This window comes from Panthera pardus, unplaced genomic scaffold, assembly GCF_024362965.1.
Source record: "Panthera pardus isolate Hobbes unplaced genomic scaffold, ASM2436296v1 HiC_scaffold_20, whole genome shotgun sequence".
NCBI lineage: Eukaryota > Metazoa > Chordata > Mammalia > Carnivora > Felidae > Panthera > Panthera pardus.
This window is the reverse complement of record NW_026526766.1, coordinates 60,495,342-60,510,259: the sequence shown is the minus strand read 5'-3', so window position 1 is coordinate 60,510,259 and position 14,918 is coordinate 60,495,342. Positions and strand designations below refer to the sequence as shown.

At 43.7% G+C, this 14,918-nt stretch overlaps 1 protein-coding gene across 1 annotated transcript in view; it reads left to right on the top strand.

The window, feature by feature from the left end:
- Positions 1–14,918, top strand: part of GABBR2 (gamma-aminobutyric acid type B receptor subunit 2) — a 349,708-nt gene that overhangs the window by 195,206 nt on the left and 139,584 nt on the right. The gene's annotated exons all lie outside the window — the stretch shown is intronic.

The window sequence follows — 14,918 nt, the reverse complement described above, 5'->3', positions numbered from 1 at the left end:
TCACTCCATGTACCTCTGACCTGCAATGTCATTTCTCAGGCTCACTGATGCTCCTGTCAGCCTCGAGGGGAGGACAGACCCCCTCAAGTAGACTTTGGGAAACATGTGCCATAGACTGGCCAGACTGGCTTGAGCCCCAGTTTTGCCACTTACTAGCTGTGTGACCTTGAGCTTGGGTTCTCCAAGCCACTGTTTCCTCATCTGTAGAGTAGCAGTAAAAATACTGTCCTCTGATGGCACATGGTACGGTGGCCGACACAGTGCCTGGCCCTTCATTGCTGTCATAACTGGGAGCAGGACCTTGGACAGGGTCTCCACATGTTCCCACAGGCATTACTAACCCCTCCCTGTTTATCTTGGAGGGCTGTGAGAGAGCCAGTAATGTGGCATTCCTGAGTATTTCAGAAGTTCCCCCGTGATTACCTATCAGGGTGTTATCAAGAATCAGGTGATGGTGGCCCTGGTGAATGACTATAGTAACATCTGTCTCTTAGTTCTAACCACCAGCCAGAATTGACAACAACAGTGGGTGTAATTCTCTTCTGCCTTCTCTGAGCTCAGGTTGTTAATTTTTCCACCCAACCACAGCTCCACTGAAGGAATTAAACTTCATGGCAAAGTTATATATATACACATGTATATAAAATCATTTATATATAATTTTTTTATCCATTATTTAATCTCAATCAGAGCCAACTCTATAAGAATGATTTATTGATTTCTCAAAAAAATGGCAAATCATTAGGACACATTTTGTAAACAACTCTTTAGATCATGCTGGCACCTGAGGGAAGCTGGAAAAACACTCTAGCTAGAAAATGCTGGAAGAAATATTTTCATACAAAAATCAATGAGCATATAGAAAGTTCTTTAAGATGCTGAATAATGCACAGAAACAACTCATTTTATTTCAAGTGTTATTTTTAAAGGTGTCAAAGTTCGTAGCTTATCAGCAGAGACTTGAGTCCAGGGACACTCTAGACTCAACCTCAAAATAACATAAGATTAGGAAAATACAAAGACTAAGCAAAGGATTCCATGAAAGCAGGCAGCACAATAACTGAACTGAGGACTTAGGAGACCAAAGACAGAAATGGTTACACGCGAGGGCTGTGAAGCCGGGGCGCTTAAGGTTCATAAGACACCATGAGAAGGCCTCGAATGTCGTTCTAAGCAGCATGGATGTGGCAGGATGGGTGAGCCATGCACGAATGTGAGCAGTACACAGGAATGCATTTTGGGAAGATCATTTTTTGTGGTGTCTTGGGGGGAATGCTCTGACTGTAAAACAGCATCTTCCAGGTCACTGACTTTAATTTTTTTCATTTTAATATTTTTATTTGGAGCTAGTGAGGAGGCTGACCTCACCCCCATAACTCTGTGCCTGGGAATGGAATACTTTGTGGTTATTCCTGGGGCTGTTCACTTTACCCCTCAGTATGGGTTACTCACTGACAGGCCTCCCAGAAGGGAGTTAGTGCCATTAAAACAGAGCCAGCCTCCTGGCATGGGGAGCTTCCAAAATTCCAGGACACCCAGTCCCTGTCTCTAAGGTTTGAAGCAAGAGACAGCATTTCTGAGGTGCTGGGGTGGCTCAGTCGGTTAAGCGTACAACTCTCGGTTTTGGCTCAGGTCATGATCTCATGGTTCATGGGTTCAAGCCCTGAGTTAGGCTCTGTGCTGACAACATGGAGCCTTCTTGGGATTCTCTCTCTGCCTCTCTCTCTCTCTGCCCTTCCCTGGCATGTGCGCTCTCTCTCTCTCTCTCTCTCTCTCTCTCAAACTAAATAAATTAAAAAAAAAATTAAGACAGCATTTCTTACATTATCCTGAGGTTACAAGATGATTGAAATTATTCGGGAAAACCTGGGGCATCTGCCTCTTGAAAGCAGAGGTTGAGGCCTCCCCTATAGATCATCTAGACCAGCCTCCTGTCAGATTCTCAGATCCTTCCAGTAGCCAAAGAATTGCTACTTCTCCTTTAATTTCCTCCACTGGTCTCGTAGGACCCCCACAGGTCCAGCTTGTGGTGACCATATCCCCAGAGATGTCCCTTGCCCAAACTAAACAGCCCCAATCCCTCCAGTTGGAATTCATATGCCTAGCGCAGAACCTAAGGGCAAAATTTAAAGCCATGCTTGAATCCTCAGTAATCAAGATGAAAAGTATTTTCATCAAAATGCAATAGTTTTTAAAATTCAAAGTTAACACACACACAAATCCATGATGAACAAAATATCAATATTTTAAATGAAGATAAGATTCCCAGGACTGGGATTAGGGTGAGCTAAGTGATTTAGGTCACACAATGGCAACACTGGATCTTGTCTGTATTTAAAATTCTGATGTTCCTCGTGGATTTTTGTGTGTGTGTGTGTGTTTGTTTTGATTTTTAAAAATACTGCCTTCAAATGTCATTGGTCTTGATTATTGAGGTGTTTGGCTCCCTCTTCCGTGTTACGCCTCGCTCGCTTCCCCCGGTCCCGGCCCTGAACAGGTTGTGTTGATCCAGCCCCTTCCGTGCTTAGCCCATCCTCCGTGCTTGCTCTTGTCGAACCGTCTCTCCTTGGGGTGTGGGGCCCATGGTTGAATAAAACATTCTTATTTGTGGTCTGACCACCGCCAAGTTCCCCAACTAACCTCCAAGAGTCTACGGTCAAAGGAAAGTCTAGAGAGGTGGGAAATGGTTCCTGAATTTGGATTTGTGTTATACGTGAGTGCTGGGGACTGTGGTCAGCCTGACACAGGCTGCTGAGCTGATGCCGATATTGGGGTCCATCAGTGTCCATGAAGACAAGCAGACACTTGCAGAACCAAGTGAATGAGCTCTTGACATTCTCACTAGGGAAGCTAAGGGGCAGAAAAGGCTAAGGAGACATACCCAAGATCCTCGTAGTCGGTTGAATAGTGGCCCCTAAAAAGGTATGTCCATGTCCTAACCCTTGGAAGCTGTGAATGTGACCTTAACTTGAAAAAACGTGTTTGCAGATGTAATTGATTTAAGGATCTTGAGATCATCTTGGACTATTCAGGTAAACCCTAAATCCAGTGGTGAATGTCCTGAGAAGAGAAAGGCAGAGGGAGATTTGCCACATGGAGAAGGTCATGGGACAGTGCAGGCAGAGATTGGAATGACGCATCTTTAAGAAAAGGAGTGCCAAGGATTGCTGGGAGCCGCCAGGATCTGGGAGAGATGCATGGAACGTTTTCTCCTGCAGAGCCTCTGGAGGGAACCAGCCCTTAGTTTCAGACTCCTGGCCTCCAGAACTGGAAGAGAAACAACTTCTGTTGTTTCAAGCCACCCTGTTGGTGGAAATTTGTTATGGCAGCCCCAGGAAATTGGTACAGTCACCCAGCAGGTCAGGGACAGCCCCGGGACCTGAAGCCAGGACTGCTCATTCCCTACCCAGGGCTCCTTCCCTTCTGCCATGCTCTCTGCCTAGACTTGCAACGGGCTTCGAACAGAATGCACCCAAATCAGCCCTCTCTGTCTCAGTGGGGCACCTCTCATAGATGGCATAACAGGAGAGTGTGGGTCTGGTGGTCAGGAGATCTAGCACCAATCCTGGCATTCTCACCAATGAATCGGCCTCCATAGCTAGTCACCCCACCCCCACCCCAGTCTCAGTTTCCTCAACTGAGAATGAGAGATTTGAACCCAATAGCTGCAGGGGTCCTTCCACAGCTAAGTTCTCTGGCTCTGTGTAAATATGGTACTGGGTTCTTACAGTGAGCTGTGTGACAGGTTGTAATGTTAAATCTTGGAATCCCCAAGTGACTCCTAGTAGAGAAAGTTGCAGAATCAGGCAGAACAGTGGCTCCTCTTGGAACATGTTCTTTGAGGTTCCCTCTTCCATACACCTGTTGCCAGTGTCAGGACATCCCCAACTCTTTCACTGGCAACCAGGAGAGTTCTGGAAGGAAGAAAAACAAGGTCATGGGCCTCCAGAGCACGTTCATCACTCTCCTCCTACTGGAATTTCCAATGATGGGACAAGTGCAGACGTTTGTGCTTCCCTGAGCACATCCAGAGCTCAGTCTCCTAGAACCTCGTGAGGACAGTCTCTGGGCACTTGCTTTGGCTCCACTGTCTGGCCTATTCTCCTCACTGAGATTCCCCATTACCACTCTGCTCCCCCTTAAAGACTCTTTGACATCAATGATTTCCATTGTCAGCTTTCACTTTTCAAAGTCCCGTTAGGTTTGTTTCCAGTGTGAGCATTTAAAACTCTAGTTAGGTTTCTCTGGTGATGGCTCAACCTCTCTGGACATGTTTCCTGTCCTCCTGCTGAGACACAGAGCTGGACCAAAGCACCAGATGGAAATGTTCCCAGAGCCCTGGAATCCCTGGGGACCTCAGAGGTGGCCCCAATCCCCCATCAAATGCACAGGCTCATTCTTTGGAAGAGTTTTGTAATGTTTTCTGGCAAGAACCTTCTGCAACCACCCATGACTGTCGATGCAACATGGCAGAACTGGAGGAAACACAAATCAAGTGGGTGCTCAACTGGAGCTGGTGACCCAGAAAAAGCTTCACCCATCTCATTATCACTGCCGTGTGAGCTCCTGACAAAGAACGTGGAACTTTTAGGCAAACTCTAGGTTCTAGAGAGGAGGAAGGAAAGGGGCCGTGGAAAAGTAGGCATGCTCCCTAGGGAGGTGATCCTTCACAGTGCTGCTGCCTCTGCTTCCCACCTTCCCCAAGAAACTCCTCTTCCCTTTTGCTTCCCTAGGAATTCACTTCGATGGGGGACAGGTAGTGTAGCAGAGGAACACAGGCTGTGGGGGGAAGGGTGTAGTAACCTATGGAGGGTCTTAAGGAATAGGGCACTGGCTAGATTTGAATTTTGGTGCCACCACTTCCCAACTGGGAGACTCTGAAAGATGGTTAGTTGTCCATACCAACATCCACAACCCCCGTCCACCTCACTAACACAACTCTGGTTTTTAAGTAGGAATGTTGCCACCTAGCTGAAAAGGGACATTCCCCAGCTTCCCGTGTAGCTAGATATGGCCAGGATTCTAAGTCTGGCCAATGGAATATAAGTAGAAGTGTTACGTGGGACTTCTGAAAGTCTCCTTTAACGGGAGTGCTTCCCTTCTCCTGCGTGTTGGCTGGATATGGATGGGATGGCTAGAGACCTAGCAGCCACATTGGGTCAAGAAGTGACTGTGAGAAGGAAACTTCATTCGAGGGTGGTGTTGCCTACAATTTTAGTATATGTGCTGCCAAAGCGAGCACGGGTGGTGTTGCCTACAGATAGGAGCTGGCTCCCTGATTACACTGTGGAGCTGCCCTAGCAACCATGCACTGCCTACCCATGGACATTTTTTTTACATGAGGAAAAAAAAAACTATGCCCAAGTCACTGATAATTTTTTTTCTTTTATATACAGCTGAATCAAATGACATAGTGATAGTGATCACTAGTGATACAGTGACATTGAGCCAGTCATTTGACCTTTCTGAAATTGTTTCTCATCTACAACATTGGGATAACAATATCTCCTTTATAAAATATAAGAATTAGATAAAGTAAAGCAAAGCAAAGTATCTTGCAGAGTCCCAAACACACAATAGGTGTTCAGAAAATTGTGGTTCTCTTCCTCCTTTAGCACAGCAGCCTCAGGGCCAGAGAAAGGAGTAGTGAGTCAGTTTACACACACCTACATACAAATCTGCTCTGGCTTGTGATTGGGATTTTACTGAATTTGTAGATTGATTTAGGAAAAATTGACTTAATAATAAAGTCTTCCAATCCATGAATTTTGTATATTCTTGTTTTTACCTGGGATGTCTTTAATTTCTCTCAGAAATGCTTTGTAATTTTCTGTATAGAATTCTTGCACATACTGTGTTTGATTTATTTCTAGGTATTTGATGTATTTTGTTGAATCTATGTGCAAATTACTATTGGGTGCATATGTAGGGTGGAATTTCTGAGTCACAGGGTATGCATATGTTCAGCTTTAGTAGACCGTGCCAAACAGATTTCTAAAGTGGTTGTACCAGTTTACACACCCACCAGCAGTGATTGAGAGTTCCAGTTGGTTCACATGCTCACCAACATTTGGTATTGTCGGCTTTTTAATTTTAGCCAATCTAGTGGGTGTGTAGAGGTATCTCATTCGAGTTTTAATTTACATTTCTCTGATGACTAATGAAGTCGAGTATCTTTCCATATCTTTACTGGTCATTTTGATACCCTCTTTTACAAATTTCCTGTTCAAGTCTTTTGCCCATTTTTCTACTTGGATTCTCCATCTGTTTCTTACTGATTTATAGAAGTTGTTTTTATATTCTGCACATGAATCCTTGGGTGGTTATATGTACTATTTATATCTTCTCCCATTCTTGAACTTACCTTTTCTCTCTTAATGATGTATATTGGTAGTAGTCTAGTTTATTGTAGTCTTAATTTTAATGTAGTCTAGTTTATTAGTCTTCTCTATTATTTTAATTTTAATGTAGTCTAGTTTATTAGTCTTCTCTACTATTAGTATGTCTGTGTTCTGTTTAAGTGTCTTTGCCCACCCACACTCATGAAAACATTTTCCTATCTTATCTTTTAGAAATTTTGTTTTCCCTTTCACGTTTAGATGTAGAATCCACATGAAATTGATTTTATGCATGGTCTGAGGTAAGATCAAGATTCATTTTTTGTTGATATTAATAACCCGTTGATTCAGGACCATTTATTGAAAAGTCCATCATCCTCACCACCAGCACCGCCATGCTAGAGTGTCAACTCTGTCATATATGTAGTGTGCATCATGGATCTGTTCCTGGATTTTCCATTCTCGCCATTGGTCCATTTGCATATCCTTTAACCAATACCACTGTCTTAATAACTGAAACTTTATAATAAGACCTGATACCCAGTAGTGTAATCTTTCATCTTTTTTCTTCTTCTTTAAGATTTTCCTGGATGTTCTTGGCCCTGATGTCATTTTTTGTTTAAATCTACTCACATATTTGCACTTTTTATTACTTTTCATTCCTTCCTGCAGTTCTGTTCTTTTTATGATCATTTTCTTTCTACCTGAAGAACTCTTGGTCTTTCTTTTACTGTGGGTTGGCCATAGACAAATTCTCTCTGTTTCTGGGTGTCTGAAATTTTCTTTCTCGCACCTTTAATTTTAAGGTGTAGAATTCTAGATTGTCCATGATTTCTCTCACCACTATAAGATGATTTCTTTGTTTTCAGGCTTCCATTGTTTCTATTAACTCAGCTGCTTGACTTTTTGTTGCTCTTTTTTTTTTCCATTATGAAGTTCTTCTTTTTTATTAAATTCAAGTTAGTTACATACAGTGTAATCTTGGCTTCAAGAGTAGAACCCAGTGATTCATATCTTATATATGACACCCAGTGCTCATCCCCCAAAATGCCCTCCCTAATGCCCATCACCCATTTAACTCATCCCCCCCACCCACCCACCTCCCCTACAGCAACCCTCAGTTTATTCTCTGTATTTGAGTCTGTTGCCTCCCTCTCTATTTTTATCCTATTTTGCCTTCCCTTCCCCTGTGTTCATCTGTTGTGTTGTTGCTCTTTTGAAGGTAATGCATCTTTTTTCCCTAGCTGCTTTTAAGATTTTGTGCCTTGGTCTTCAGTTTTACTATGCTGTACTGAAATGGGGTTTGCTTTGGGTTTATCTTGATTGTAGTTCACAAAGTTAATACAAGTTCATGAATCTGTGAATTGATGTGTGTTTGGAGAGATTCTAGCATAATATCCCTTTAAATATTCTCTCTTTCCTCATATTCCAAGACGACAATTATACACATGCTAGACATTTTCAAAATATTCCCTGTATCTCTTATGTTCCTTTCTTATTCTCGACCCCTTTTCCCTCTCTGTGTTTCAGTCTGAATATTTATTACTGTTTACTACTACTAACATTTCTTCCAGTTCACTAACCTACTTTCTGCTCTGATAATATACTGCTTCCGCCATCTATTGAGTTCTTAATTTCAGTTGTCATATCTTTCATTTTTAGACTTTTTGTTTTATTCTTTTTTTCTTTCATAGCCTCCAGTTCTCTGATAATGTTCTGTATCTTTTAATCTATTTTCCTGAACACATAAATGTTACTATTTTAAAGTCATGTCTAATAACATCAAGATTTGGATCACCTGTGTGTCTGTTACTATTGTCTATTTTTCTTATTTCCTTTATTGTTTTCTTCTTTATTCCCTTCCTCTCTTTTTGCCTCCTTTCCTCCCATCTGTTCATCCTTCCTTCATTCCTTCCTTCCTTCCTCCCTTTCTTCCTTCCTTCCTTTTCTTTTTCCATTATTTGGTCCTATTTCCTGGTGTATCTTTTAGATTTAATTAATTTAATTGGAGATAAAAAAATATAGCAGCTACAGAATGTGTTATCTTTCTTCAGAGATTTATTTCTCTTTAAGAAGGCTGTTAGACTAGGGAAGATCACCTTAATCCAATCAATCAATAATTGAGTGGATTCCAGGCTTGGTTTTGGTTTTTATAAGGCCTTGTCTATTTTGGTTTGCCCTTATTCCTGGTATTTGTTCTTTAGTGTTCTTAGCTGAAATCTTTACTGGCCCTGGGCTTCAACTTTTGTCTTCCTGATCCTGTGAGACTCCAAATACTTCTGCTTAATTTCTAAACCCCTCAGTAGCCACTTCTTGGTTTCTCAGCCTCTTGCTTTATGCAGCTTAATTACCATGAAATATTTCAAGTGCAAATGCTAGTCTGAAAACTGGGCACACTCTTCTGTACTTCCTTTCCTCCAAGACCTTGGGCCTACAAGCCTTGCAATCCTGATAACCCGGAACTACTGTTTTTTGTCTTCCTCTCCCTGTGGGACTGCTGAAAACTCTGACCCAGAGCGTGGTTTCCCTGCAGCTAGCCTTCCTACTTACAAATCAGCAAGGAAATAGCCAAGAAAGCCAGACACTGCTCAAAGCATTCTCTTCTCTCCAGCATCTTGCCCCTCAAGTCCTAGATGTCCTGGTTGCTTTGTTATGCCTTTGAACAGCTATTTTTATATTTTATTCTACTTCTCTGAATGTTTCTTCATGGGAGCTCTGGTCTGATATAAGCCATTTCATCACAGTCAGGGTGGAAATCCGAACAGAGACTATTTTGCCTAAAAGGTAGAGGACAGCACCCTGGGGACAGGATAGCATGCCACTGTCTTCAGCCCTTTGAGAGGCTGTTGTGCATAAGAGGGAACAGCTTCGCGAGGAGGACGTTGCTTGTGGAATACAGGTTATGGGCTTGCTGCAGATGCTGCATTAGTTTCATAGAGGGCAAGCATGCCTTAAGTGGAAGGCTCTTCCTGGAGAGACAGCTTCTCAGTGCCAGACGAGTCTAAAAGATGGAGCTCAGCAAACATCTGGAAGTTGCTATTGAGAAGATCCAGTAATCAGATTGTAGGAGGGGCTTAATCAGTGGTAACCGATTTGTGTATTCTTGAGATCTTGCAAGGTTTTTAGAAATACAGATTCTTAAATTATCTCATAGACATACTGAATCAAAATGTAGGGCCCTGGCATCTGCATTTAACAAGGTCCTCAGATGATCTACAAACTGGAATACAGGAGCAAGGAGACTAAATACCCCCCAGTGGACCTTCCAAATGAGACTTTGTGATCCCCAAATCCCAGATGCTAGAGAGAAACTCTGCCAGCTTTGTCACTCCGGGGGTGGTGGCTCGAGATGTGGAAAGGGATGGCTTCTTCGCCTTCTCCTGTCTTCTGTCCATGAGGCTCCCCTCTCCCAGAAAGCAGGACTCTGCTTGGTTCTGTTGGAATGACAGGCCCATAAGGTTTAGTCACATTGTGGGTTAGCAAGCTTGTGTGGGCTAGCCTGGGAGCCTCACCACTATTTATAACATGGTTTCTGTGGGGAAATATGTTCCAAGTTCCAACAACTGCCTTTCAAAAATATGCTGGAGCACAACCTGTCAGTAATTGGGACTATCTATATAAAGTTATTTTCTCAGAAACTTTTAGCATCTCATGATAAACCTGACCTCAGAGAATGAGTAATTAATCAGCCTTCAGTGTCAGCTCTACAATGGGAGAAATTCTGCCCTGAATAATCGGAGGCCTGCTTGAAGAAAAACTACTAGCTTTTTCTCAGACAATTGTGAGAGTGTTTCTTCCTACTGTCATTGTTTTGCCCAAGGGAGTTTGGTGCTGGCTTCACCTGGAAAGTGATGAATGGCCTGGGACATAATGTGGTGGCAACGGCTTCAACTCTGTGCTTGCAAAGACAGTAAGAATGAGGTCACCTTTCCGGGCTTGGCTACACCTGTTCCATTCCAAGGACTCTTCCCACAGAAATGAGGTCAACGGCCATATTTCCAATGTTCTCCCCCCACGTCCTACCCCTCACCCCCTGGATGAAGAACAGTGCTATGCAAGAGAAAAGATGTGGATTTACAAGTATGCATGTAATAAGTATACATAGGGCCCCCAAAGTTTAAATAAATGATGTGATTTTGGTCCTCCTACTGTCCCCACAAAGAAATAACCCTGCTAAAGTATGTCAAAGAGGTTAAAAAATTATACTCATTTATTCCCTGGTGAGACCACACTGAGAATGTTTGCTTCAGATCTGGACCCCTGACTTTAAAAGGGTCATAGAAACCTGGAAGAATGACCCAGTAGCATGTTCTGGGTAGGGAAGAGGTCTGGAAATATCATCTGAATATAATCATTAGATTGAATGAAGGGGACTCAAATACAGACACCACCAGCCCTCGATGCTTTTGTGTGCATTGGAGAAAGCTCATAGGAGCAAAGTCCAAGACAGAAGTCAAGGGGCGTCATTCCTTTGATGCTTAAAGCATTTAGAGAAATGCAAATTCAAGTAATGTGTAATACTTTTAACATAGCTGATAACGAAGTCAATAACCAGAAACAGACCCAAATCATATTGAAAAATCAAAGAAAATATAGCTAAATAGTAAAAAGTGGAAAAATAGCAAGGATGCATTAAAACAAAACATTAAAAGCTGTGACTATCTCACCATAGCAATATGGCATAAAGAAGTGCACCTAAGAAATAAAAAATTGCCTATCAGTATTTGAAAGGAGCTCGCTCTAATTATTAATCAGAGAAACCCAAATTAAAATTAAAAGGAGACATACTTTTTTTTCTGAACCTAACAAACTGATGATGATTTTTAAAATCGAAATACCTATTGTTGTCAAGGATGCAGAGAAGTGGGTACTTTCATACACAGTGGGATTTTAATTTCTCGTATTTGGAGAGAATAATTTGGCCCAAATATGGGAGAATCATGTTTAGGTATGTTATATACTTTGCCTCAGCAATTATGCCTCTGGGGATTTATTCTGAAACAATAACTACCAGTATGTGTTCAGAAAATTTAGATACAAGGATGCTTTCTGCAGTCCTGTAATTGGGACAAATTCAAAATAGCGTAAATGCCCAATAATTGGAAATTGGTTAAGGAAGTAAGGTAGTGTCAGAATGGCTAGAATTAACAACTCAGGAAACAATAGATGTTGGCAAGGATGCGGAGAAAGGGGAACCCTTTTGCCCTGCTGGTGGGAATGCAGACTGGTGCAGCCACTCTGGAAAATAGTATGAAAGTTGCTCAAAAAGTTAAAAACAGAACTACCCTATAACCCAGCAATTGCACTACTAGGTATTTATCCAAAGGATACAAAAATGCTGATTCGAAGGGGCACATGCACCCCAATGTTTATAGCAGCACTATCGACAAAAGGCAAATTATGGAAAGAAGCCCAGATGTCCATGAACTGACGAATGGATAAAGAAGATGTGGTATATACATACAATGGAATACTACTCAGTGATCAAAAAGAATGAAATCTTGCCATTTGCAACAAAGTGAATGGAACTAGAGTGTATTATGCTAAGTGAAATAAGTCAGTCAGAGAAAGACAAATAATATGATTTCACGCATATGTGGAATTTAAGAAACAAAACAGATGAACATAAGGGAAAGGAAACAAAAATAAGATGAAAACAGAGGGAGACAAACCATAAGAGATGCTGAAATACAGAGAATAAACTGAGGGATGATGGAGGGAGGTGGGGGAGGGGAATGGGCTAGATGGGTGATGGGTATTAAATGGGAGCACTTGTTGGAATGAGCACTGGGTGTTATATGTAAGTGATGGATCATTAAATGCTACTCCTGAAATCATTATTACACTCTATGTTAACTAACTTGTATTTAAATTTTAAAAAAGGAAGTAAGGTAGCACGTGCACATTCTGGAGGACTGTTGACCCCTGTCAGCACAGATGTGGGCAGATCCTTGGCTCTTTAGGGCATCCTGGGTTAGCAGCTGCGCCAGGCACACTGGGAGGCCAGGTTGGGCAAGACTCCTTTACTATTAGTAACAGTGGGTGGCATTTGTGGGGCACCTTCCATGTCCTGGACACTGGGCTGGGCCCTTTGCGTGCTTCATGTCACTGAACCCTCATGGCCAACCAGCAAGAGAGGACACAGAGACCTGGAGGAGATAGGACCACACCACAAGTCACAGTTAGCAAACCACAGAGCCAGGGCTGGAGGGTAGGCCTGCCTACTTCCAAATCCTCTGTCATTACCACTGTGCCAGGCTTTTACCTATGTTGCCAAGAGGAAACTTCTAGATCATCTGATCCAACCTCTTCATTTCTCAGATGGAAAAATTGAGGCTTGGAAAAGATCTCTGTAGGTATTGCTTTGGGTTCTGGGGATACCTCAGTGATCAAGACAGATAACATCCTGACCCCATGGAGCTTAATTCTAGTTGTGGGGGCGGGAGGAGGAGGAGGAGGGAGAGCTGGAACAACAGATAACATGCAAATAAACACAGAAGTAGGAACATTGCAGGACGTGAAAAGTGCAGTAAAGAAGAAAAACCAGTGGCTAGAGAATGCCTGGAGTGAGGAAGCTTTAAGAAGGGTGGGTCAGGGAAGCCATCCCTGAGAAGTGAGGAGCGTTGACATTTGAATGCAGAGAATATCATGCAAAGAGCTAGGGAGACTTTCTAGCAGAGGAAACAGCTACTGCAAAAGCCTGAGGTGCGAACAGACTTGATGTGATCCGAGGACCCAGGAGGTCTAGGAGAGTGTGCACCTCGTAACAGCCCCGCATGCTCCCCCAGCAGGAGTGAAATGCCAAAGCCAGCTCCACGGAGTGCGTGAGGGTGGAGGGTGTGAGGGGCAGTGAGGAGGGGCTCAGGGCCCTAAGCTGGACAGCGACAGTGCTGCCTCCTTGAAGAACCCTCGGATTTGAGGAGTTTCTGCCCTGTGTTTTGAGTGGTGAACAAATGTGATGGCTGGACATGATGCATTTCCAAGGAGAACTGTAAACAGGGATAAGACCTGCATCACCCAATGGAAGCGAAAAAGAAGGAGGGGGAGTCATTGCCGGGACACCAGCATTCCCGTTTGGTCAGGCAGAATTCCTCGCCCACGGGGTCCATGATCGGAGACACTTGGCTGTCCCCAGGCAAATGTGTGCGACCCTGTTCTGCTAACACCTTGAGCCAAGGGCAAGAGACTCACTCGGGCTCCAGCCATGAGATGTAGCCCTCAGTCACCACCCTCATTCGGCACTGGACCTGGCCCCAAACAACTTGTGGTAGTTTTCAAAAAGCAATAATGTCCTCAAAAGTTAAAAATGAAAGAAGTAGTAGAGATGGAATGGGATCATTCCAGCTACGCATCCACCCCCTCACACACACACACACACACACACACACACACACACACACACACACAAGCTGTGTGACCTTGGGCAAGCCTCTGGACCTCTCTGTGCCTCAGGCCACAGGTGGAGGGAGCATGTGTGACCATCTCCAAGAGCCCTTCCCAGTATAAACTGACAACGAGTCAGTGGTTTCTGTGTGTGGTTTGTCCCCAAAGAGGGTTTCTCCAAAGGCTAAGCCATTGGCTCCGCTGACCTTTCTGGCAGAGGAGTTCAGAAGTGACTTGAGAAGCCCATGGAAAGGCTGAGGGTGATGTGTTCCCCTGGGGTGGCATCCATTTGGATGTGTGAGCCTCAGGAACTGAAGTAAAAAGGTTCTCATTACTTTGTGGCCACAATCAGAACGTTAATATCACCAATGAAATTCTTTTATGAAATTCAGTTCAGTTTAAAAAATTTTTTTAATTTTTAAAAAATGCTGAATTATTCACAGGCCTTGCTGTATTGCAGAAGAGGAAAGAGCAGCATAATATAGGGTCAGAGCAGCCCTTACATCAGAACACCTGGGACCAGCTCAGGGTGGGGACTCACTTGGGTACCATGGGGCTCAGAATCCACAAGGCCACTGGGACACACCTTCCCTGCCGCAGACCTACACCCCCTTCCTCTGACACCACCTCCTCGGCTCTGAATTCCCTGCCCAAACAGCTGGAGCCCCTTCCAGGGCCAGGAAGCCTCTGGCCCAGGTCAGCCCTCTTGAGGTTGGGTTGCATCTCCAGGGTGGTCAGGAGGCTCTGATGCCTGAAGGGGAGAAGGTATGGACCAAGCTGGGCTTGGCTATAGGGATGGGCCCCAGAGCAAAGCCAGCTCCCCCTCTGCCTGCCTCTGTATCCAGCCTGAAGCTCTGAGGAGCCCCAGAATTCTGAATTCAAACTTGGCCCTCCATATCATTAGGAAGGTATATTTATTATGGGGAGATAGAAACTATTTTATTGGACAGTTTATTTGCTTGTCTGTAACTTAAATATTTAGACATATGGAATGTGGTCCTGCACCAGTACTAACGCTCGGCCCTACAAACATCACAGGGAGGTCTGGTGTGGGTGTGCTATTCCTTCACCCTAGCCTTGCTAGACAGCCAGGGTTCAAGTCTCAGCCTTGCCACTCACTAGCCGTGTGGTCCTGGACAAGTCCACTTCCCATAACTCACATGCTGTATGAGGTCATTGTGGGGATTTCATGAGGTA